The sequence below is a fragment of the Apus apus genome, chromosome 2 (assembly GCF_020740795.1).
Source record: "Apus apus isolate bApuApu2 chromosome 2, bApuApu2.pri.cur, whole genome shotgun sequence".
Lineage (NCBI taxonomy): Eukaryota > Metazoa > Chordata > Aves > Apodiformes > Apodidae > Apus > Apus apus.
The window spans coordinates 54,599,694-54,625,112 of record NC_067283.1 but is presented as its reverse complement, the minus strand read 5'-3'; the positions used below and the strand labels follow the sequence as shown (position 1 = coordinate 54,625,112).

General features: G+C 42.9%; 1 protein-coding gene across 6 annotated transcripts in view; it reads left to right on the top strand.

Moving 5' to 3' along the window:
- The window catches only part of LOC127381854 (cytochrome c oxidase assembly factor 1 homolog), a 50,943-nt gene that overhangs the window by 10,715 nt on the left and 14,809 nt on the right, over positions 1 to 25,419 (top strand). The window contains exons 1-3 of one of the 6 annotated variants that reach the window (XM_051612732.1): positions 1,072 to 1,088; positions 13,017 to 13,365; positions 16,501 to 16,699. The exons of 1 other annotated variant lie outside the window; for it this stretch is intronic. The gene's annotated coding sequence lies outside the window, so the exon portion shown is untranslated. Of the gene's footprint in view, positions 1 to 1,071; positions 1,089 to 13,016; positions 13,366 to 16,500; positions 16,700 to 25,419 lie in introns of those variants that run through there. 4 more of the 6 variants (XM_051612734.1, XM_051612733.1, XM_051612731.1 and 1 more) reach the window with 4 other exon arrangements.

Sequence of the window (25,419 nt, the reverse complement as noted above, 5' to 3'; positions counted from 1 at the left end):
TTTAAAAAGCAGAAGCATAATTAGCTGGGAAGGTGAAAGATTTTTTAAATCTCCGTGTTACAGGTGAGAGAGCAAGGAAGGGATTAAGACAGCTTGGCTGGGTTAGAGGGACAGCAGCTGCGTTGCCTGTGGCAGAGAATGTCTAGCTGATGTCAAGTGCTTTACAAGCAAGCCATCCGTACTGAGTTGAATAAGCCTTGAGGATGGGGGCTGCTGAGGACCTGAACTAAGGCAGCAGGTACAAGAACAGCACATAGCAGAGCACAACACGGGGTTTTGGTATGTGAAATTCTCCTCAAGAGAGCATGCAGAGCCACACACACACTTTGTGTGGCTCCCGGAAATCAAGTCACTACTTCTATTGTCTATTCCACAAAAGCTGGGCCTGAAGAAAATATTTTAGTAGATTATTTCCCTGAAGGGGGCAGAAGACACTGCATTTAATTCTTTATCCAGACCTCCAGAGCTGCAGTGAAACCTGGACAGAGATAGCCTGGTTTGCTAAATTGGGGACACGCTGCTTCTGTCAGTATAGTTGTTAAGAAGCTTATTAAAGGACATAGCAGCTGACAAGTGAATCTATAATCCCTGTCAAATCCCTTAAATTTAAGATCAGTGTAAAGCAGTACATGTAAAAAAGAAACTTCTACTCATCAATTCCTATCTGTTTCTAGATAGGCTGTGTTTACTTGCATGGTGATAATCAGAGCACATTTTACTTGTCATTTTCAGGATTAATTCTGGCTGCCTTAAAAAATGCTCCCAAAAACCAGCTCTCTTCTCCCTTCTTGGGAGTTATATTCAGTGTCCACACTGGTATTTTAAGTAAGTGGCACGTAGGGTGTGGCAGGCTACACAGTATGCCACTAAACAGCAGGACAAATCCTGATGCCAAGAAACTGCAGTTGTGCTAAAAGGTCAGAAATGACAAGGGCATGTAAAGCACAAAAGCTTGCCTATCCTGACAGAGATACGAATAAGGGGTTAACAGTCACACGTGTTGATTTACAGAAAAATGTTTAATTTGGTTCCCCTTTTTTTCTTTGCAAACCACATGGTCATGCTGAATGCATCTCATGCTGCAATGGGTAAGTCCATTTTAGGTTCCTTTTTCATACAATTTTTGTTCCCATTAATTTGTGAAAAGACTCTGTACCAAAACCCAGAACCAACTATAAAGGATAAATTTATTTTTTTTTCCATTTCTGAAAAAAAAAAGAGCACTGCAGTACATCTGTCAGTCAGTAGATCAAAGGTATCTGGTGTACCTCGGTATGCTGTTGTGGGCTATTTGTTCAGTAGTTAGCTCTAGTTAACTAACATGACTATTCATTCTAAAATAAGCACTCTGGCAGTGTTTGCTACTAGGCAAATACTTGTTCTGCTACAGTTCTTTCTCAGCTCAGCTCCCTCTGATCCTCTTTGCATGTGCCGAAGTTGTTAGCCTTTGTAGTCATGAGAGTTAATTACCACTCATTTTGTTCACTTTTCTGCGTGGCCAAAAGCTTTTATGTCCTTTACATAGTTTGGGAGTGGAAAGACTAGCCTGGGTTAAGGGACTGTTTCTTATGCAATATATGATTGTTGCCACTAAGTGGTCTGTCACATGCATACTAGCAGGTTGGTGACTGTGCAGCTGCACTGCTAATTACATAGTTGGGCTGGTTAAGCACAGTGCATCTGACAGTGGAGATAGGCTCCCAGGGCCCAGCAGGAGATCGAGGTTAGGTAAACTAGGCCACCTGGGAAGTGATGGCTAGATGTGGCATCTGGGGGCAGATGGGATGAATCTGCTGGGGATGGAGGCAGGACATGTGGAATGTACAGCTACTGGCCTTGATACAGGGCAGTGAGTAAGGAGTAGAGGGAGAAGTTAATACAGCAAGTTAAGGCAATTCATGTACCAACCATCTGTGCTCAGCATGGCTTTACAGTGTTGGGCTGGACTCCCTTAGCTCTGGGAGTGATTGTGGTGGTAGGAGAGGATCATATTGTTTAGATTTCATATCAGTCCAAGAAAAGTAGGTTCATCTCCCAGCCCAGAAGCATTGTCACCATCAAAGTGGATATTCAAACGCAGTGCTTAGCAGAGGTTGTGGCCTGCAGTAGCAGGAAGCTCAGCAGAGACCACATGCTTTTAGCATCTTTATTCTTTGGGGTTTTTTTACTTGAACTCTGTTTTTCCTTTTCAGCTAAATAAACCATAGCAAAAAGCTTTTTACTGTGTGCTAAAATACTCTCAAGTGTTCTTGTTTCCAAGGGTGACTTTATTGGAGCAGCAATGCAGTCTCAGAACAGAGTTCTTACGTGTCCCAGTTACAAATTTACTTCCCATGCTGCTGACAGCTTGAGTTGTGAAAGAAAAAAGGACAAAATAGCAAAAACAAAACTCAGCCCTCAGCCTGTGCAAGAGGGGAAAACACAGACTTGCTGTGCTACAGAGGAAGTGTCAAACACAAACATTTCAAAGGAGGAATGCTTCTAGTCTTCATGTACATGATAAAAATCCTTTTACAAGAATAAGTCACATAACTGTAACTATTTTTAAGCTGTAAAAGTTTCCTGTTTAATACCTGTGGGATAAGTCTGTGCAGCTAGCTGGAGGCCAGTTTTAACCTTGGACCATTGAAATCTATTGACCTGTGGTTTGGTGCAGAGCTGGCCATTGTTTTTTCCTGCTTTGAAATAAGGAATATCTGGGAAACTTCTAGCACCTCCCTCCCCAAAAAAGCAAGAAAATAAAATCTCATGACTGAATCTGCACAAGACCCGTTTCACTTAGCTGCCTGGTTTTGCAAAGTAACCAGATATTGAAAATGTTGCTTAATTAACCAGATGAGAGATTTAGAAACTCATTACGATGCATTTATACTGAACCTGGTAGATACTAAGAGCATGTTAAGTGCATGTGTAATTCCAGAGCGGTTTCGTTCTAGTTTGAGACTAAGCAGCAGTTGTGAAAAGTTGAACTGGGGTGTTCTGCTGTTGAACAAATTTATTTCTAAAGCAAAGTCTCATGGCAGTGCACTGCAGGGCTCATGATTCATAAAGCCAGTTCAGTGCTGAAGGGAGCTGTGTCTTGATTTGTGGCTTATAAAAACAGGAGTTTGCTAATAAATGTGTTCTTCAGAATTACAGCCCAGCACATTCTTAAAAGTAGAGTTCACGGCTTTGTCTTGAACAGTAGCCTCCTATGATTACTGCAGACCGTGCTATTATGATAGGTGAGACAGCTTCCTCCTGACCACTTAGTTATGTTGCTATTAAATGGAGAAGAATAATTGGGATGACCCAGTCTAAAAGGTGTAAAGCAAACAGCAGAGCACTGCCAGTGACAAAACAAACTTGCTTTAAGTGCATTGTCTAGTTGGTGTGAGTCATGGGTCCTCAAATACGTTTATTCTTTTCCTCCTTCTCTGTCTTTCCCTAAGCAGTATTACAAAGCAGTGCTTGACTGGAAGCTGGGGTGCATTATAGGGGCACTCTTGAGAGCAGGCAGGGTCAGAGACTGTGGGGAGGGACTGAGACAAGGTACTAAGAAGGATGACTGGAGCCCAGGTGGCAAGAGCTGCTTGAGTGAAGTGTTGCTTCTAAAGGCAGGCTCTGGAAGGACATACCCAACCATGGGTAAGCCATGCATTAGTTTGACTACTCCCTTAGTGCCTGGTCACTGTACTGCCTGTTCTGCTTCCCATCCCTGGAGCCCCATCCCCCTGTTGCTTCTTCCTGATACAGGCTTTGGTCTTAGGGAGTCCCGTGTATCCCGTAATCCCCTGTCCTAAATAGTGGGAATTTCTGTTTTAAATCCAGAATCTTGAGAGGAAAAAAGTATTTGCTAGTTATGAAATGGAATGAGTCAAACATATCCTTTAAATAACTGCACGTATATCTGGCAACCTGCAGATCAGGGCCAAGTGCGGTGAATAGTGACCATCCACAAAAACCAAACTGAATATGGCCACACAAATGGTTACATTTTAAAACTACAGGTGAGCAGATATATTTTGGTAAGGCTTAAGAGAGATGCAGAGGAATTGATTTTCCAGAGATACTAAACTAGGAAGCATTGCTTAGTTGTTCACAGTGCACATTTTTTTCTAAAGTCAGCCAAATACACAGTTTTGGGAATATGCTTCTAGTATGTGTTAAGATCAGGAATCTGCCTTCACCAATTTAATTCCCTTATCAGAACGTCAGAAATGTTTTCTTCAGTATGTTTGTGTACGTATCTCTGTGTGTGTATCCCATTATTACCAGTTAGCATTAACTGTAGGCATCAGGGATGAAATGGACTGTGAAATTTCCATGCCATCTGCCCAAACGGCAGACTGACTTCAGAAAGAATACTCACATGTTTATGAAAGATGGAATGGATGGCGATGGTGAAGAAGATTCCGTGAGGTGAAAAAAAATCATTTTACACTTGGCAGACTTCTTTGAAAATCAGAAATTCCTGCTGTATTTCAAGTATAGGATGCTAGTTTTCTACTTTGTAAGTACTGTGTTAGAACAGCACGTAGATTGAGAAAAACAAAGTTAATGGTATGAGAAAATGTTTTGATATGTTGTCCGAATTCAAGAGAGGATTTCTCACTCCTCCATGGAAGGAAGCTTCTTGTCAGCATGAGCTGAAGCTGTAGCAAGCCCAGTTCCAGTGGCAGCAGCTATGGTGCTGGTTTTGTTCTTTCGCGAGAACCATGGGGCGACAGCAGCACCAGGGAATGCGTTTGGGTGGCAAATTTGTAGATGAAGGAATACCAATTTTATTACAGTATTGGTTATGCTGTTAGTCAAGTTTAGCCAATTGCATTTATGTTGAGCAACACTCAGAGCCTGCTGGAGCCAGTGGGAGTTTTGCCATCAGCTTCCCTGGGGGGTAGGAATTTTGCTCATTGTTTAAATTAGCCATATCTTCTTGGGAGCATATGCGAGCAAATGCAAACGTTTTGAATTGAAAGAGCCAGTAAGCAGCTTTATGCATTTACTTTGTTACACAGGTAAAAGCTGAGACAGCAAAACCCATCTGCTAGACCTTCAACACATCTCTGTAAAACCCATATTAGAGCCAGAGTGTTCTTTTCTGATTTATTTATGGCCCTGGCTGCCTGAATGAGTGCATCTGGAACTCAGATGCCTTATGCCCTTATTGTAAATTAGTTAACTTGAAAAACTGCACATGCTGTCAGATCTTTGCTGTGGAAATGCCAGGCTCTGTAGTTTGAGGTGCTTGTGTGTGTGTGTGTATATTTTTTACGTGAAAAAGCTGTAGAACTTTATGCATAAACACTGTTATCTGACTCTTGTTCCCCCCCCCTTTTGTTACAGACTGCAGACTAGCATTGAATATTCAGGGAGAGCTCCCCAGAGAGATGAGGGACATGGACAGATTTTAAACAAGGCCTTAATGCGTGGACACGAAAGGACAAACATTCTAGTGGGAATACTAATGCAAATGCCCTGCTTTGGGTAAAAATGCATTAAACAGCTGCTTGCATGCCCGAGATTCTTTTAAAATCAATATAGACCGGAAATTATAAAATTTATAAATAGAGATCTTGCTATTTCCTCAGTGTAAGTAGCCAAAAAGAAAGTACTTCGCTGACCCCCTTTGCTATAAAGCATACACCACCATTAAGTACCAGTGCTAAAGAGAAGCACATCTATGAATCCCATTCTGCAGGGCTCAGAATTCCAGATCCTGCTGAAAATTACTTCAGGCTGGAGTTGTCTGTGTCCATTCTGGAGAGCTACAGGAACTGAGACTTAACAGCAGTAGGAATTAGATGATATGAGTAAACTGCTGTTACCATCAGTTACTCTGATTACACCACTGTGGAAGATAGCCTACTGCTATTTTAAATAAATCTATATTAAAAGATATCCAGTGAAGCCATTTCACAAACAAGAAGTAGCAGTACATATATCTGGGCCAGTTACACAGCAACTGAACTCAAGCAGAGTCCAGCTGTAAAAACTGACAACCTAGATGGGGCAGCATCTGAAACTGGGGTGCATGATGACAACATGGCAATATCAAAGCTGCGATGTGGCTTCAGTGACCACATGGTTGGTACTTATCATTAAGCTATGTGCATACTAAAGGAAGGCTTGAAAGATTTAAAATAAATGTGATTTTAAAATATTCCAAGTACCTTATGTTTCTGAAATAAATATATTGCCCGTACCATTGCTATGTTTGTCTTACGGGTCCTTCAACCTGACCTTGTGTCACTGCTGTGCCCCAGTTTCTGAAATGGAAACAAGAACCACTTGCAGTATAGAAGTGCAGCAGCTTCTGTATAATACTTAGATAATTTCTTACTGTGGACCACATTTCATTACATGTATATCTCATGTGACCCACTGTCTGTATTGCCACCATCCCGTGTGACAATAATCCTTAAAAAAAGCTGCCACTAAATTGAGGCTCTTTGTTTTAGGCACTGCACATTTGCAGCTGCTGCAAGCATTTGACAGCTTCAAACTCCACATTTCTTAAGCTCCATCTCAGTTTTAGGGCAGAAGAACAGGTCTTCAGAGAGGAGCTCTACAGCCTGAAACTTTTCCTTGCTGCCTGTCTTCTGCGTTGTCCCCGTAGCTCTTCCTTATGGCTCCTCTTTATATTCTACCAATTCAAACATTTCTCTCCAACCTCACGGCTTTTTCTGTTCAGCTGCCTGCTGTAGTGATCGTTAAACCATTCCTTGGAGACATCCTGGCACTAAAAATTGTTCACAAGTTTAATCTGCAGCTAGTTTTGAGGCTGTGTTGGGTGTATGTATCCTGTTTGCTGCTTGGAAAACAGTCATCGGGTCCCACTCTACATCTGTAAGAAACAGGTAGAACTGCAGCTGCTGTCGGCAGGGGATGTAATTTTGGATTCTTTCAGAGTGAGGTGGCATCTCTAACCTTAGCCTTGCACTCAGTAATGCCTGTGGCGTAACCACGCTCAACAGTTTGTGGTTTGGATGTTGAAGAGCACAATTCCCTTTGTGAACACAACTGCCGTTGACATGAAATGGCAAGACTTCAAGATGTCAGCATTCACGCAGAGCCACTGAAGCTGATCAGATGGCGGGGCCAGGCAGACCCCTCTCCAGAGGCTGGTCCTTGCTGAGTGAATGCTCTCGGAGACCCTGCGATGGTGCCCCTCGCCTCAGCCAGGGTGCCGCCGAGTGCCGCTTCCTCCCGGGCATACTGTACACAGATGTCTCTTCAGACGGGTGCCACCATCTCTCCAGCTCTTCTCTGCCTTCCCGGTGCTTGCCTCAGAGGCAGAGAAGAGGAAACGCCGAAGGGCAGGGAGCATTCTTTAGAGCGCACAGCATGTGCTTTCCCACCCACAGCAGGATGCGCTGCGTGGCCCTCTCGGGCCCTGCTGCTGCGGCTGCTCCACCCTCCGCCATGTGCTACATGGCGAGCGATTAAAACTGGGGGGCGGGGGGGAAGCAGGACTGGAGGTGAAATGAAGACACTTCCCACCGCGTTGCTTCCATCCCAAGAGTAACCCTGGCGCATGTGTGCAGAAGGTGGCTGGGAACAGCCTCGCTCATTCGGGGTCTCAGCCACTTTAAAGGCTCTCAGCCCTCGAAGCCCGCACCCAAGCCTGAGCTCTCCTTGCCTGGTGCCCGGCCCGTGAGCCCACGGGACGCGGGTGGCCCACGGGCACAGGTGTGACTGCAGCCTTGGGACTCCACTTGGCAGCGGAGCCTCGGGCGCAGCAGAACCTTTAAGCAGGGGCTTCCTGACCTCCTCGTTACAAAATCAGTTTTGTCGTTGTGGTGAGGAGAAGTCCACCTGAAGGCACCGGTCGGGGTGCTTTTTAAAAGAACGTTCTGCAGCAGCTCCTGCGGGAGCACTTCTGCTCTTGTTAGAGGATGTGTGCGCCTCGGCGGGAGCAGCTGAGCTACCGCATGTTCTGGCAAGCACTTCTCAGGTGCCACGCTTCCAAATACCGAACGAAGAGTCAACGCTTTATCTTCTCAGTTTTGGGGGAACCTCTGTGGTTGTGAAAGGTGGACTTGGAGCAGGGTTTTGGCACTGTAACCTGAGGCTTTCAGCCAAAGTGAAGAGACACCTTGGTGCTGGAGATCCCTCAGCTCCACACCCCTGGGCAGCTGAAACCGTTCTGCTGCAAAGAGGAATTAATGACATTTTTGAGCACGTTTGAGGAGCCAGATGAGTTACGCTTATCTGCAAGAATGATTCTGGCCTTTACATTTCCTTTCTTGAGATGGAAGATAGCTTTCTTAATTTAGGCACTGGTTTTCCAACCTCAGAAACCACAGGGATCCGTGTTGGCCGGTCTACCCCTATTTTCCTTTACTACCATTATTGCTCTTGGTTAAAAATATATTAAAAAAAAAAAGAAGAAGAAAAAAACCCAACAAATCCTTTTCTTCACCCCACCTCACCTCAGCAGGAGGCAGTTTTTGGCTGCTGTGCCTGCCAGGCAGAGCCAGCTGCTGCAGTGGGAAGGGGAAGGCAGGCACCAGGCCAGCTGTGGTGCCACTGCCAGTCCTGGTCCTCTGCTCCCTCTCTGGCAGCTGGTCAGGCATGAGCACTGGCAGGCAGGATCAGACACGTGAGGGAAAGCAGCGAGCTGTCTGCCGATCGCGTCGATCACTTCTGCAAAAAAAACCAAACAAACCCAAAAAAAAACCCCTCAACATCATCCAAAATAACCTTCAGATTGCCAAAGCTCTCTCCTGTGATGGTTCTTAGGCTCTGTTAATTTGCATCTAGTGGCGTGAAGCTGAAAAGCAGGCGGGAATAAACTGCTGGTATCTGGGCACAGTGTGTTTGTTTACTGTGTGCCTTTGGTTTAATAAGTGTCCTGAAAGGACCCTTGTTCTTTATAGCTATATACGGAGGAGCTAAGAGTAACTGGTTTTAAAACACAGATAATTAAATCCATTTACATTTTTTAAAAGGTTTTATCACTAAGGCAGAAACGTGTCGGTTGAAAATAAGGAGTAGAAAAGAAATTATTTTGACTTTGTGCTGAAACAGCCTTCTTTTTCCAGGTGATTGTCTGCTATTGATTACTCTTGGTGTTATACATATGCAGGAAAGCAGAACACGCAGCTGGACAGAGGGCTGCATATGGAGAGAAGCTTATTTTTTTTTTTTACCTTGCAGCAGCCTCAGATGTTGTTCCTTTTTATTTCTGCCTGCATCCTTTGTTTCTTATATAGTCTCCTTGCTAGACAAGCATGTTGTTGGTTTACGCCACTTCTGATAGATTATCACCTGCTCCCTGCAAGGCTGCTTCCCTTCTGTAGCAGCTGTGCTAGAGAGCTGCTGCTGAGGAACAAAATGGGAGCAGTCATTTGGAGACTGGCTATTAAAAAAAAAAAAAAAGCCAGCTAATTAGAGCTTTCAGGAAGAGGCAATACTTTGGGCAAAACTACCAGAAGGTAGGCCCTCCAAATCCCATACACTCCCCGTAAATAGCTGTAATTAACCCCACTGTATTCAATTTATTAATTAAAATTTAATAAATATTTTCTGTCCTTGATGATAATCTTAGAGGCAGTCAGGAAAACATAGTGGCAGCTGTGTTTCCGTAGAGCAGTAGTGACATTTAAGAGGACAAAAGCACGTGAGACTGATTTCAGGCTCCCACTGTACCTGTGATAAAACAGAAATGAAACTGGTCACTGGATCTCTGGCAAAGGAGGGGAAGATGGGAGACTATGCAAGCCCCAGTCTTCTGCACACTTCCAGGCCTTGCCCTACAAATGAAGCAGTCACCCTGTTGAGTGACAAAATCAATGTTGTCCTTGCTTATTTGATGACACCAGCTGAGGGCTGTCATAAAGCACTGTTTTACTTTGTTTTACTTTGTTTTGATGATCTGCTTAGTGCTTTGCCTGAGTAGCATAAGCTCAGCAGAGATACCTCTTGAACTTTACGGGCCCCATCAAAGTAGAACAGCTATTGCTTAAGACTGCTGGGTCTGTACTAGTAGCTTGTTGCAGTCCTGTTTTGCTCCAGGGATGGCTTTCCTGGTCATTCACACTACCTGTGGTCAGTATGTCAGATGCCTGTCAGTGTCTGAGCTCTCCTGTGGAACAAATCTGTTGGTATCCCCAAGGGGAAACAGGAATGTCATCAACCGTGTAGCTCACTTCAGACAGGACAGAAGTGGAAAACACCAGAAGTATTTCCTTTAACAAAGGCAGTGTTTCAGCATTATTCCAGGTTAGGCATCAGCATTATTTGTGCCCTCACCCAGCCCCTTCCTAGAGCAGACAACATTTTTTTCCGGCATTGTAATGTTTTTGACCCAGCACTGCTCTGCAGGCCTGCAGCATACTCCTGTTAGTATTCTCCATATTTGAACTGAAAAACCCACCAAGCTTGTGCACAGACAATAGTGACTGTTAGCCACAGGTTCACGAGAGGGGACATGAGCTAAGCACTCTGCAGCATGGCTGCATCCAGACAGCTCAGTAGGGAGCAAACTTAACAGAGTGGTCGTAAGCCATCCTGCAAAAACTGGCCGATGGGCAAAGGTGTGCAGGACAGACCTGGTGGAAATGACCATGAGAAAAAGAAGGTCTTCTGTTCCCCATTTAACAGAAGAATGCAGATTGATGTAGCAAGAGAACTTACTCAGAATGTGTTGAACCTTATCTCCCAGGTCTCTGGGAGAAAGCTTTCAGTACAGAACTGTTAGAAACATGTAGGGAGAAGATCTGGAACACTAAAATCTCCACCATTGATTGCTCCTCTGGATTAAACATGATGGGTTAGGCAGGTTTTTGATACACCTAGTGAATCAGGCCCTTCTGGTAGTGGAGTGGCATGCTGTTTCTCAATCCTAGGGAGGCAGGCACCAAGCTGTTCAGTGCTGTGAGGTCAGAAGTGCTTCTGAGCACACACAGGAGCAGAACTGGAGGTTCCTCGTGAACGTCCTCATTAGAAAAGATGAGTGGCACCATCTGGAGTTTGTTCAGGCTCCAGTCTTGGGTGCACAACTGCATCTTTAGAACCATCATAGACCCTGCCATTATGGTTTCTGCTATGGTCACACAAGAAACCAGCTTCAGGCCCACCAGACTGTGAGCTACGTCTCCCATCAGTTGTGTGCTCCCAGGCATGGCCAACACTGAGGGACAACAGGGGGGCTTGGAAGAGCAAGCTTTCTACCGTTGTGTGAAAAAGAAGTGCCTCTGGTGCCCTGCAAAGGTGCTCATGCAGGGCTGTCCCCAGCAGCAAGGCTAGAAGGGTGGAGATGAAGATGCCATCACTATTGCAGTGGTTCTGCTGGCTTCAGCTTGGGACACCCAGTATGGCAGTATTGAGTCATGGCAGCATGTAATCTTGTGTTGCCACATGTGATGAAAAAGACCCAATCCACTGTTATACTGTGGTAATTACAGGTAGATTTCAGTAGAACTGAGGGAGATGGAGACAGATGCTGAGAATCACTGCAACCCTCATCCTGAAAGGAAACTCCAAATGAGCCCAGTAACTGTCCAGCAACTGCTGCTGCCTGACTTTGCATGCATAATTTACTCCCTTCTCTCCTGTCTAGGAAGTGATTGCAACTGGATTTTTAGAAATATCCTTCCTGCACCTCTCCAAAGTTCACTGGCTTCTCTGACTTTTAGAAAAAGAACAGTGGGGGAAAAAACCCCACCAAAACCAACACCAAACTCCAGGCAACACACTGCCAAGTTTTGAATTGGACATGCAGAACAACAAATATATCCAAATAATTTTTGTTTTACTGTTAGTCATTTGTACTAACCTGCAATTAAAAGGCTCAACATTTGTTCTCATCTCTTTCTGAAATTACATTTTCCACTTCCTAGGTCCTGGCCTCAGGCAGTGGATTTTTGAAGCAATCATGCCTTGATAATTAATGTTTAAAGATGAATGTTGCAACTTCTAACACAATGTGTTGCTGACTAAACATCTAGCAATGCCAGTACCAAAAAAAGGACACAAAAATACAAGGCTTTTACTGGAAGCTGCAGGTTTTGAGAACATCACCCTCAGTGCCCCCAGCTGCAGTACCTGTGATGACCTCATCCTCAATGCTTGTGAGTGGGGAAGACTACCATGCTTTAAAAAAGCAGAAGAAAACAAATACCACATCTAATCTGTCAGTTCTTTCTGAGTCACCACCCCAGAAAGCTTGCTGGGAACAATTAGCTCATACCAAGAGGGAGGAGACAAATCTTTGACAAATTACCTGTAGTTATAACATGATCAGTGAAATTTTGGATGTTTGCAAAAGGGCAGAAGGACAAGAAGGAGTAAACATGAAAGATGGGTGGGCGGAGCATGGCCAGAAGTTCCCTTTCTCTTTATTGTCCTCTTGTTTGTCACAAGTCTGCCTTTTCTTTTTTGAAGCCACAGCTTCCAGTCTGTTACTGACTCAGATGTTTTTACCCGTGATGGCGGTCTGTCCTACCTGGGGCTTCTGTAGGTCATGCCCAGTGCTCCTCAGTAGTGTTATCTGAATCTCTCATTGCAGCATTTTTTTTATGCCTTAGAAATTAAGGTACTGTGTCATTCCTTTATAACAGAAATCCATAGCAAGTGAAAAGGCAAGTGGGAAAATTAGCAGCTGTGGCATTTCAGGAAGGGTAGTTTGGATTGAGATTGCCTCCCTGCTGGAGGCATCTGGCTTCAACATTGCAATCGTGATTCAGACCTTTTGGTAGACACACCTCATGCCTAACATTTCCCAATCGATTGGAACGAGGCAGCTGCCTCTGTGAGTGGTTTCTGTAAAAAGGGGCAGGGAGGTCACACTGTGACCATGGGAGGAGTCTGACCATGTGGGGGACCCCGTACTACATCCACTAGTTTAGTACATCCCCTTTTTATCTGATCTCTTAGTGCTGTTTCCCATACACTGAAGCCTTTCCCAATCTGACAGAGGCCAGTGACAAAATCCTATACGGATAAACTGGAAAAAGAATACTACTTTGGGCTAGTTTGTTGTTTTGTTTTAATTTATTTTTCTCTCCCCTTTCTTCTTTTCTGTCTTCCAGAAAACAGAAGGAAATTCCCAATCCAGCGCACAGCTGGCAGGTCAGGAGACCCAAGTTCAGAGCCGGTGCTGTGAGCTTTGTTACTTTTTGATGTTCTTTCTGTTCAGAAGAAACCAAAACCCAAAAAGCTCCTGGAAGTGCTCCATGTACCTGATTCTGCAATTAAGTGTGAAAATGGAACCTCCCAAATAGTCTTGCCTTTCTGGTACTGAAGTTCAGGCTCGAAGAAAGATTAATAAGAGAAACATTTAACACTAGTCACACTAGGCAAGTTTCTGCCTGTGCTTACTTCTAGTATTCATTATAAACATGCATTAGTGCCTTCCTAAGCAGCAATCCCAGCTGAATAGTAAGTTAACTATTGCCTTCTGCTTTAATTGTTTCCTGTTCTTTTAGTATTGTTTATATAAAATCAACAGCCTGCTGATACATTAACTAGGTACCCAGTGCTGGGTATCCATTGCTTTAGTTGTCTGCTCAGATTGCTGATCCAAGAAGTATTAAGCTAATTTTTAGTTTATTTTGCTGTCGAAGCACAATGGATTTAGTTTTGCTTGTTTGTTTGCTGGCTCCTTTGAAAGTTTTCCAGTTAAGATGAGGACCAATTTGTACTAAATTTAAGCCTGCTCAAAATAGCTTGCTTGTGGTTTTTTCTGTTGATTTTTTACAGATCCATTTAAGAACTAGAGGTCCAGAGACTGCAGAGTGCAGGGTGTTTCAGTTACATTTCATATTAAACATGACACAGATAATTCAGCATTTTGCTAAATTGAAGTATTACCGAGTTTCATGGAATGGAAAATGCTTTGGGAGTAAAAACAGTCTGTTTTTCAATAAATGCTTAATCCTAAACAGATCATTCAGTAGAGTGTAATAAAACTCTACTACAGCTAATGAAGAGATTTTGTTCAACCTTGGTGGGCTCTCAAACAGTCATAGATAATATGCTTGCCCTTGCTAACAACATTTCTTTAGCTGTATTTCCTTTCCTATACTGAGAATTAATTTTCCTTCTCCATTGGTAGTATAAAAAGACTCAAGCTACTCAAGAAGATGATGTGACAGCCACTGTTTTTAGAAGAAGGAGCTGCCTTTGAATAGACTGCCTCCCAACTTCGTGTTCAGCAATTTCACTCTGGTCAAAATAAGCATCTTGACCACACTTTTGAGCTGATGCCCTATGACAGACCATGCTGTTCTGCAGACACTGCCTTGCTGCAATGAGGGGCTGCCAAAGAGCCCAGATCAACAAACAGCAAGTGGCAGTCTGGTGGGCCAGCTCACACTTGGGTGTGCATGGATTCACACTGGTCAGCACATACATTAGTCCATTCCAGTTTATACACCTAAGGTTGGAAATGTTTTGTTTTTTTTTCCCTAGGCTCCACTTCCAGCTCATTCCAAATCCTGTCCCCAGACTTAACCTACTTCATTCTTACACCGCCTACTTTTAAGTGTATGGACCTGAATTGGGCAGGCTCACAGCACCTTCAGTTATCTCTGGACCAGACTTCAACTGGTACATTTTATCTAGAGGACATTTTGAAAGTTGTATGACTATTGACTTCCAAGGCCATTTCATAAGGATCAGGACTCGTAAAGAAGCAAGCAGAGGCACAGAGCAATTTGATCTGGGGCAGAAACACCAAAGTATCAGGGATAAGTATAAAATGTAGGGATCTAGCTTTATACTTGCACCACAGCATAATTTGCTGTCTTCGTTTTGTTTTGCCTTTTGCCCTTTCTCCTCCTTACTTTTTCACAGCTAGAATTAAAATGGCCAAGGTAATTTATGCTCCAAATTGCTTTTCTTGTTCTGAAACCAGCAGTGAATGCTGTAGTTTTTTTCTAAAGGTGCCTAACACTTCTCTCTAGGAGCATGAAGGCAGGGAGAAAAAAGCTCCACTAATGACTCTTTTGCTATGTAACCTTTCCTTAAAATGCCAGCCCTGAGCTTTGACAGGGAGAACAATATATATTGAAAGAGGAATGTGAAGGACATTATGAAAGAAAAAAGCAATAAGAGGGATCTGCTCAGACAAGTTTCTCAGGAAAAGTGATGTAATATGTACCATAGAAAATCCTGGTAGTTGACATAACTAACTTCCTTTCTAAGTAGTGTGGCTCTCAGAAGGTTGGGAGAAGTAAAACATACAGCTGGGAATACAGCTGAGCAGATTGTTTTGTCCAAAAGAAATACAGTAGGGGTAAAACTTGTTTTCAAAAGATGTCATTGAAGTTTAAATGGAAAGTGTCCTATTAATGAAGGACGAGTGACTAGCGGTGAAAGTCTGATTTCTGTTGGGGTTGTTCATGGTGATACTGCAACAACTCCTGCGTGCTGGGAGTACTCAAGAGGCTGCTGTTGGGATGCTGTGGCATGCAGTTCTGTTACAAGCATGCAGTTCTGTTCCTAGAGTTTAGCAAATGTTTAACAAGTTTTTAACAGCTGTTTTGAAAATTGCCTGGCTTTGTATTGACTGACTTGCACATATTTCAGCATGGTTTCCTACGGAAGTGAGGCTTAAATGTCTGTTCTCAGCATGTGTGTTGTGTGCATCTCTGCATCCATGTGTATACAGTTTGAGAACCTCCCTCCCTATTATGACAGACCTGACAGAGAGGCACCAGGTCTTTGATGTATTGAAGTGACTAGAATTTTGTGAAAGCAGGAGGCTGTATACTGAAGGGAGTCTGGATCTTCTCTGTACTGGAGAGGCTGAAGGGAACTCTCTCAGTCGGCCTTGGAGACTCCCAGGAGGCCCAGATCTGGAGGGACCCTAGGTTTTCTTATTGCACTTCTCACAGAGCTTACTAGTTTAAAGATCTTAGCTGCAGCCTGAAATGTTTCATCTTTAAAAACACTGGCTCCTCTACCTTGTTCCTCTGGGTACACATACAGAGCAAAATGCTGCATGTGCAGAGATTGGTAAGTGCAAAATGTCATTAGAAGAATTAATGTATCTGTTTTCAGGTAGGCTAGTTCATAAAGATCTGATAAACGGGTAAACAAAAACTCCAGAATCTGGACTATTGTGGATTTATTCATTATTGCCAACAGAGGAAGAGCTGTACAGGAGGAATGTCTATTACAAAAACTGTGTTTAGTTGTAGGACTGAAATATATGGTCTGTTACCTCCTTTTCACAAATACTGCTGAGTGTTCAGGCAGACAGCAGGCATGGTTGCATGCAAAAGAATGGGTGGTTCTTTTTCATAAGGTTTTTGTAAATAAGGCTTGACAAAGCTTCATGAGATCCCTAATGTTTTTTGATGGAACTAGTCATGTCAAAATGTCATGGTCTAACTTCTCACTTTACTATAAATGGGTGATAAGGAAAACACAAGCAGTAGGACTGACAGTACTAGAAGTTGTCTTGACATGGGAGGGCAAGGGACCCTTAGCTGAATCCTTAAGAATATCTGAATATTTTTCCTCTACTTCCACTGTATACCCACTCCTTTGCATTTTCTTTTGTTCTAGGTGGAGTCTGGATAAGAGCTGTCAGGAGAGCTTTTTAGATGGATTGAAGCTACAAAGGGATAGCAATCTTGAACCACTGTTTCAGAAGAGTGACACCAAGTAGCCTGTTATTTTGAGTGCCTTACAAAGGACAGATAACACTCCCTGCTTCCTCAGCTGCCTGATCAAGTCACAGACATTGACCTTCAATCTGCATACAGTAAGTCAGGCCTCAGAAGTCTGCATCCATTGCACAACTGAGGTTAAAATTACTATAGTTAACAGTTTGTTATACAACTGCTTTAAATCAAGCCAGGGAAAAATCACTAGAGCACACTGTCGTGTAGCTGTTTGTAATGTTGCTAGATCTCGCTCTGTTGTACTAAAATTACAGTAAATGAGGTCTTGTTAGCACATCCCAGCACTGTGCTGGTGTAGGGTTGCATTACAAGAACTCCCTCAGTTACAGCTTTGCTGAGGCTGGAAAACTGCAGTGGATCACTGGAAAAGCCCCATCCACTGCCAAAAGCAGTGTTGCTTCTTGCCCGTGACAAGAGCTTTGTGCAACTTCAGTTTGCTTTCTAAACTGGAAAAGTGAAGAAGACATCTCATGAGCTGGCCAGTCACTTAAGTAAATTAAGTGGCAGTCTACTTTATTTTTTGCTAGGGTAGGAAAACAAAGATCAGAAAGTGATGCTACGAAGGCGGTAAATCTCTGTTCATAAAGCTACAGTATCCCTACTGTATCCCTTTGGTTACAGTATCTCTAGGGCTCAAAAACCTTATCCTAGGTTGACCTTGCAATTTGATGGGCTCCACCTCAGAGAAAGTTTCCCCCAACTAAGTCCTTGATGGCTAGAGGGATGAGGGAGGAAGAGCAGTGTAACTGACTGCTCGCTCTCCTTTTGCATAGAAATGAAAACCAGCTGGTTGCTCCAGGCTGGCATTTGATAAAAAACTTTCATAGGATCGTAGAATTATTTGGGTTGGAAGGAACCTTAAAGATCTTCTAGTTCCAACCTCCCTCTGTGGGCAGGGACACCTCCCAGTAGATCAGGTTGCTCAGAGCCACATCCAACATCCTGGCCTTAAACAGCGATGCCCTCCTTCCAGGGAGAGGGAACCCACAACCTCCCTGGGTGATCTGTCTCACAAACAAACTTTGTTCATTTGCTGTTCCTTTAAATAATTTGTGGTGTCACACTCATACATGCAGCCCTTTCCCATTCCCATATAGACCCCATGCATAATCTTGCTTCTTCATAAAAATCCATTTGTGGCTTTAAAAGCCCATATCAGAAACAAAGCTATTTAAATCTCTCACCATTTCTTATGTTTATTCCTTTGGCATCTGAGCACGGTTGCTAAAAGTCTGAGAATGGTTGCTATTCTCACTTGAATTTCTTCCCCTCCTCACCTCTAAATCAGGTGACATTTTTAACTTCAAATCAGGGAGCACATCAAACATCAGGTCTGAGAGAGATGGGAAACAACATAATGGAACTGCAAGCAGCCCAACTCTCCATATTAAAAATTAACCACTTTTTTGGTTTAAAGCATGAACAGTGCATCAAAAAGTGGTCTGAAATCCATTTTCTGGGTGATGGAATGTATGCCTGCCTAGTTTGCTTCCTATTAGCTTATTAACACTTACTGCATCCGTAACTGCTGGTTTGTGGAGGAAGGGCTTCGCTTTCTACCAGAACCCGGGGACTAATTAAAACATAGCCATTAGTGTTTAATGAGAAAGTTGTTACTTTCACCAGTAAACTGACTTAGACTCTTAGTGCCATAAAGCACAAATGGCATATACTGAATCATAGTTAACAAGCGGATTTGGGGAGAAAGGCAGTCAGAGGAGCACAGCTTGTTGCATAAGTTAAAAATGATTGTTTGCTTTATTCTTACTTTCCCCACCGGTACTGGATATTATATATGCTAGCTAGTATTAATCTCTCAGCAAGGCATCCATACCTTGTCGGGCCAGTTTTTTCTTCCAAGAAGACCTTTGCATCATAAAATGGCCCAGACAAAACATCCCCAGGGAGAAATCCCATGCTTATAGGAACTTCCAAGCCAGGGTATAGCACCACTTGCTTGCCTAGCTGCTTGTCCAGGATGGAGGAGAATGGCCTGTTAGAAAGGAATGGCCAACAATGAAGAAGGACAAATAAGACACTTGAGGGTGTGTCTAATGGATCTCAGTATCAAGAGCAGGAAAGGAGGAAATTTTGCTCCTCTTCTGTGCCAGCCTTGGGCAGAAGAGTGGATCTGGTAAATTTTAGCTCTGTATCTGTCAGCCAATTCTACTATGTTTTGTTTGTACATTCACACAGTAAGCTATCCAGTTGTGTCTTCTCTGGTAAAAACTTACACCTCGTTTAAAGTGATTTGATTTACACTGAAGAAAGTGTCACATAAGGAGAACATGGTTGGGAAAGTATGGGTCCACATTACTAATGTTATAAAGGTTTTTAAATTTTATAGACATTTCACAATGCATTTACAGAGACAATGGTAAGAGCAGTAAATAGTGCATTTTATTCCAGATATTTCATTTTAAAAGGATTAAATGCACATCTGAGCATTGTCACTTTGAGGCATGTTCCTAATCTGGTTTTGCTCTTGTTTATAAAGCAAGAATTACTCTACTGAAGTCAGCAACGTTGTTACCCTGTATAAAACTCAAGAGAGTGCGAGTCTTTCTTTTTACCTCTATAGCAAACCCCAATGAATTCAGTAGGAATACAGCAGTACATTTAAGTGCAATGCCAGAACACAGCCAACTGGTAAATCTGTGCTCTGAATTCTTGAGCTGAATTTCAGTCTGAGTATTCTTGAACCCTGCTGCACTAAATCTCCTTTTTCTGCAGTGTAATATAGTTTTTTTTTCCCCAGAAAGAATTGTATTTTCCTTTTTGTAAACAGAGGCCGTGTGAAACACATGGTTGTCTTCTGAGCAAAAACCTCAAAGACTGTATCTTATACATATTAAAAAAAACCAACAACCCACAAAATTCTGTTTTGAAGCTAAATGCAGTTTTTGAGTCTATCAGCATTTTTTATTCCATAACAGTTTTCTGCATAGTGGAAAATATACATCCTGAGACGGGTAACAACTATAAGAAGTCGTTAAAAAACAAATTATCTAGGAAAGTAATTTTTTCCATTGTGGAAGTGGCTTGTCATGTATTAGTGAAATGAATTAGTCACACAGGACACCTTTCACAACCTCAAAAGAATTAGATTATGGCCCATACGTTCCCATGTGTAACAGAAGCAGCTCTCTTTGTACATACACCACTATCTCTCCACAGTTTCTGATTATGTTTTATTCATATGTAATTATAAATCACTCACGAAGCAGTCCAAAGCCTAAAACTAACCAAACCAGTCTGACATGAGGTATTCTATTTGTACATCTCTCCAGATTAAAACATTTCTTGTTGTGATATGGAAAAATGCCAGGTATATGGTATTCAGTGGAGAAAGGTGACAGCAGGATATTTCGGAGATGCACGTGTGGGGAAGGAAGGAAGGGAAAGCAGCAGGGAAGGAAAGGCTGTGATATGGAAAAATGCCAGGTATATGGTATTCAGTGGGGAAAGGTGACAGCATGATATTTAGGAGATGCATGTGTGGGGAAGGAAGGAAGAGCAGCAGGGAAAGAAAGGCTGTGATATGGAAAAATGCCAGGTATATGATATTCAGTGGGAAAAGGTGACAGCAGGATATTTCTGAGATGCATGTATGGGGAAGGAAGGAAAAGCAGCAGGGAATGAAAGGTACATTTGTTTTTGACACACTCAGTAGAAGAAACTCAATTGAGCAGTATCTACCAAGTTTATCCTCTGATTTAGCACTCTGCTCTCTGGAAACGTTCAGAGTAAAGAGAAGGCTTGAGAGGGATCTCATCAATGTGTTTAAACACCTGAAAGGGACCAGAGGCAATGGGCACAAATGGAAACCCAGGAGGTGCAGTCTGAACATCAGGGAACACTTTTTCACTATGAGGATGACTAAGTGCTGGCTCCAGGTGACATTGCTTGAGCAGGGGTATTGGACAAGGTGACCTCCACAGGTCACTTCTGACCACAACGCTTCTGTGATACTGTGATGCTGCTTTGGTCTACTGTCAGTGAGAAAGTGAGGGCATCTCTCTTGGTGGCTGCCTTCAATCCAGAAGAGCAAATTTTAGAAATGTAAAGGAAAGGGTGCTTCAGCAGACAGCAGCTCTGGAAGGGACCCCAGCAAACAGATAGAATGTGTAGTGGGAAGGAGTGAGTTGCTTGCAAGGCCAGGATGGGCAATCATTACACTTACAGTTCAATCACTCGGATTAACATTCCTATCCCTCTTGTTTCAGCGAGGGAGAGCTGTGACATAACAAATAAATATACTTCACCTGTCACCTGATGACTACAGCTTTGTGCCAGTGGCATTGGGAGCAGAGGAGGGATTGCAGAGAACTACTGTGTCAGGATTTGTCATGTGCAAAAGCAAAGCAGAGAAATCTGAATGCTACAACAATTAATTTCAGTGCAGACTGCTGAGGCCTTGGTGGTTTCTGGGATTATACTGATGTTTTTCAGACTGATTTACCACCTCAGTTTCCTGCACAGGATGAAGATAAGCACACCAGGGGTTCTAGAAGCTAAGTGCTTAGTGCCAGTTGCTGGTGCAGCAAGATGCAACACTTAGCTCTGGCCATAGACAGTAATTCCAGATTTAGGGGCTTGCACTGTGATCACACTGGGGGAACCACAGAAAAAAAGGATCACACACTTCCTCCATCTCCTGTGACTAGCTTGTCTTCTTGAATGCCAGCTCTCCTACACGCTAAGAAATAGCTGAGCTGGACTTGAAGGTAGGCAGCAAGAGGACTTGGTAGGACTTGGCAGGCGGCAAAAAATGATAGCAGGCAAGTTTGGTGCCAGGCTCAACACTACCTTTTCTCAGAACGTCACCTTCCGGAAACAGCTTCCCACCAGCATAGCAAGGCAAGGTGGCAATTTCTTTTTCTTCCTTTAGTGCATTTAGCAAAAGGGCAGGGTAGAGTAGGCTGAAAATTTCACAAACATGAAGCCTGTGATGCTCTTAACCTCTAAAACAAGAGTTCAAGCAAAGGTGCAGCACTTTCAAACCATCCCTGGCCATTAGGACAACCCTAACAAGAAGGTTCAAAAATACAATTGCAGCTTCAGTGTGGAAGTAGCAAGTTTGTGTCTGTCATACTGAAAATGCCATCTTGCCAAGTTAAAAGAAGGCAGTTTTTCTTACTCTGCAGTAGACAATCCTGCTATCAAATAATAATGTCTTCATCTTTGGATGGTGCCGTTGCAAATGGAGGGGGAGATCTTTCCACGTCTTGCTCTGTTCTGCCTCCACTTCTAATAAATACAAGTGCCTGCAGCCAAAAAGCTCTGTGCTAAAGTGCCCGGGTTTCTCTAGTGGAGACCTCAGGGAAGTACTGCTGGGGTTAACATACTGTTTTGCCCAAGCATATGTAAGTGTATTGCAGAAGGCACTATGCAAATAGTGTTCACAGAGTTTATAATTTCCTGTTGGAACAGCAAAGAAAAGAAGGTCATTGATTTAAACCAGAGAATACAAATTATTTCCTGGCCACAAAGCTGCCAAGTGCTTGGAGTTATTGATTTTTTTTTTTTTTTCCTCCCTGCTGCTAACCAAACACTTCTGGTCCTGTCATGGGCATCATCAGCTTATTGACTAAGTAAACATAACCCATTATGATGACCATTTTAAAAATAATAGAAAATTGCAGTCAGTATAGTCAAAAGAAAAATAAAAAAACCTACATTAGAAAAAAATAAAAAGCAGAGAAAAAAACAGTTCCTGAAGTTAATTAACTCTTACATAGATTCAAGTTTCTGGAATTCAGATTTGCATCTGTGAGTGAGTTTGCAGAGTGAGTTTGCAGAGTGAGTGAAATGAAAAAATTGAAAGACTGGGAAAAAACAAAAGCCCTTTTCTAAAGAAACCAAAAAGGAGATGGTGCAGGGAAGTGGGTACTTCACATTTTAAGACACTGAAGAAAAGAAAACATTGTTGGAAAAGGTTAAAAGGTGTGGCAGCAGCATGGTAAAGGCATGTTTATTTTTATTTGTTTACTTACTAGCAGCAGGAGGTCTGTGCTGCTGTCTGAATATATTTTTTTTTTAAGCCAGAGCTGAGCACAGCTGACGCCTGGCCTTGGAACATGTCAGTTTGAAGATAGCACGTACGGTATTAATAAATGTAGAACAATACTTGCTGTCAAATTGGTTACAAGGCAGTAGTTCACTGGAGGGGGCCTGACAATGTCAAAAAGCATTAGACCAGAGCCAGCAAATGCTTTACACACTACAGCTGAACCCAAAAGATGAATCGATGCCCTGACTTTAGGGCATCTGTCTGCTCTGGAGAGCGTGTGTTTGTCTGAAGAAGCAGGGAAACAAGTTGCTTTTCTCTCCTTCCCCAACCATCTGCCTACACAGGGAAAGCAAGGTGCAAGACACCAGAGAAAAAATTGTCGCGTGTTGTAAATGGACAGGGATGCATTGCAGGCAAAATGATTTTCAGAAGTAGGAGCACACGCTGAGGAGAGGTGTTCAGAGTTGCCTCAGAACAGCAGGGAGGTGGCTACCAGGCTGGGAGGCTGCAGAGAGGGCTGGTGTAGGTGCTGGCTTCCTGGGCCAAGAGCCCTGTGGGCCTTTGGTGTCAGAGCTAGCAAGGAGAGGAGAGCCAGTTGGAAAAGGAGGGAAGTAAACAAGCAGATTACAAAGTGATGAAAAAGAAGAGTATCTGCCTCCTACAGTGGCTTAGAAGAAGGTGTGACCATTTCCTCCACCCCCTCACCCTCATGCCTGTCGACTGAAGAATACTATTAAGGCAGGTAGTCACAGGTCATTAATGACCTGGTAACAGCTGCTTTAATTTTCTAATAAGTGCCAGCTGCAGCTGCTGTAATTATTCTGCTGGTCCTACAACACACCCTGTGCCAGGCTGCAAAGTATTTTTTAATTTTTTTTCTGGAACACACTGTCATGCCTCTTTAACGTGTGTACTGCACACGGGCAATTTCATACCTAAGTAAAATGACATCTTAAGTTGTCAGAGCATTTTGCAGCCATTACATGTCTCTATCTTCCAGTGATGGAGGAACCAGGAAGTGTTTAGTCACTTATTTTTACGTGTGAATTGAGACACCCAAAGTTTATGGTTCTAGCCACAGGGATACAGTGAGTCAGTCCCTGAGCTGCTTGTGAAGCCTGGGAGCAGCATCTTCTGCTTTGCCTGCTCTGATGTTTGGACTGCAAAAGCCACAGATAAATTGGAAGTCACACTAAGTAGTGGCTTTTTCTACCTAAGCAGAGGTCCCTGAGAGTAACATTGTGTAAAAGTGATGTTATCTTTTTATCCTGCTGTTAATTCCACAAAGAGCTGAGTAGCATGGGATGAGAAAAGAAAACAAAAACAAATGGAAAAATGTGTTTGTTGTGGTCAAAAGCAAAGTCTTTCTTCTGCAGCCTTCAAATTAAGAAGTCTGTGGGCACGGATCCCCCTGCCAGCATCATTAGCAGCAGTGATTCCCTGCTAACTGGACCCGTTTCCTTTTCTAATGGACCACAGCAAACCTGTGTGTGTCACGTATGCCACTTTTGTCAAATTTCATTGTATTTAGCCCTTGGTACTCTAGCATTTGATGAACAAACTCAGCAAACAAGTATTTGAAGATTACAGTAGCAGTGAGTTTCTGAGGAAATAATTGTATGCTGTTAGGAGCCCTGTTTGAAATCTGCCAGTGAGGGTGTGTCTTGATAATGCCATAAAGCACCTACTTTTCAAAGATCCCAACACTTTTAGGAAACAGTGATCCTGCATTCTTTACTGGGAGCTATAGAAGGACCTAAGATGTAGTGAATAAAGTAGACATATCATTTAAAGCATTAAGGAGAGAAAGATTATTTTTTTTTTCCACAAATGTTCTGGGGAGGAAAGTATGTTTTCTGAAATTCCTCTTGCCCTGACTCATTTTTGGAAGAGAAACTGTTTCATGTCCAACTGTCTTGTGAGCATCCAGCATATCTTTTCTTTCTTTCAAAGGTGGATGGATAAATCAGTAGCTACTCCTCAGATCAAGCTAAAAGTCTGACTCTGCACGTGCAGTGTGGCAGGTTCTGCCACTTCCTTTACCTTTTTGTTTTCTCCATCTTGCACAGGTCTGTGCTGTCTGTCTAGATCTGTCTGAACGGAAACCTTCAAGTATTAGGGGAGGGTTTTTTTGTGGTTGGTTTTTTTAATAGTTCCCATCATAACTTTTTTTTCCCCTTTTTGTCATTCTGAGAATAAAAAGTTTCTAGGTCAGAATCCCTGTCATCTTGTGCTCTTTTTGGTGTTCAATGCTTATTAAAAAGTCACGAGTCTTTGAGGTTATTTTTTACCCAGATCTTAATTTGTGTTAACAGATTTAACTGCTACTGAACCAGTTCTGCTCATATGGGCAAGAATCAACTTCTGGACACGATCCAAGTGTCCAAGGTGTTAGAAAGCAATTAGTTTTTTTCCTCAAAGCCTTAGGCTTTAAGTGTTGATCTGATGTATTTCAAAGGGATTTAACTTTCAGAAGAAGGGTAGGGTCAGCATTTTCTGAAGGAGGGGCCCTGTTGGGGACGGTGTAAAGATGGGCACTTGAAATAAGTTTACCACATCTGAGAATCTGGGGGGATTTAGGGTAGCGCTTTATTTATTTTTGGTTTTCAGTAGGAAGTGTGAATGAGAGCAAAGTGTTTGTGCAGTGCCACAAGTATGTACTGCTATAATACTATAGGATAAAAGGCATTGTATCAGCAACTGGCTTGGCCTTAGGGCTGCAAACCTTCCCATCTCTGATGATACTTAAAAAGGCTTTATAATCAGGCTCCATGCTGATCATAGCAA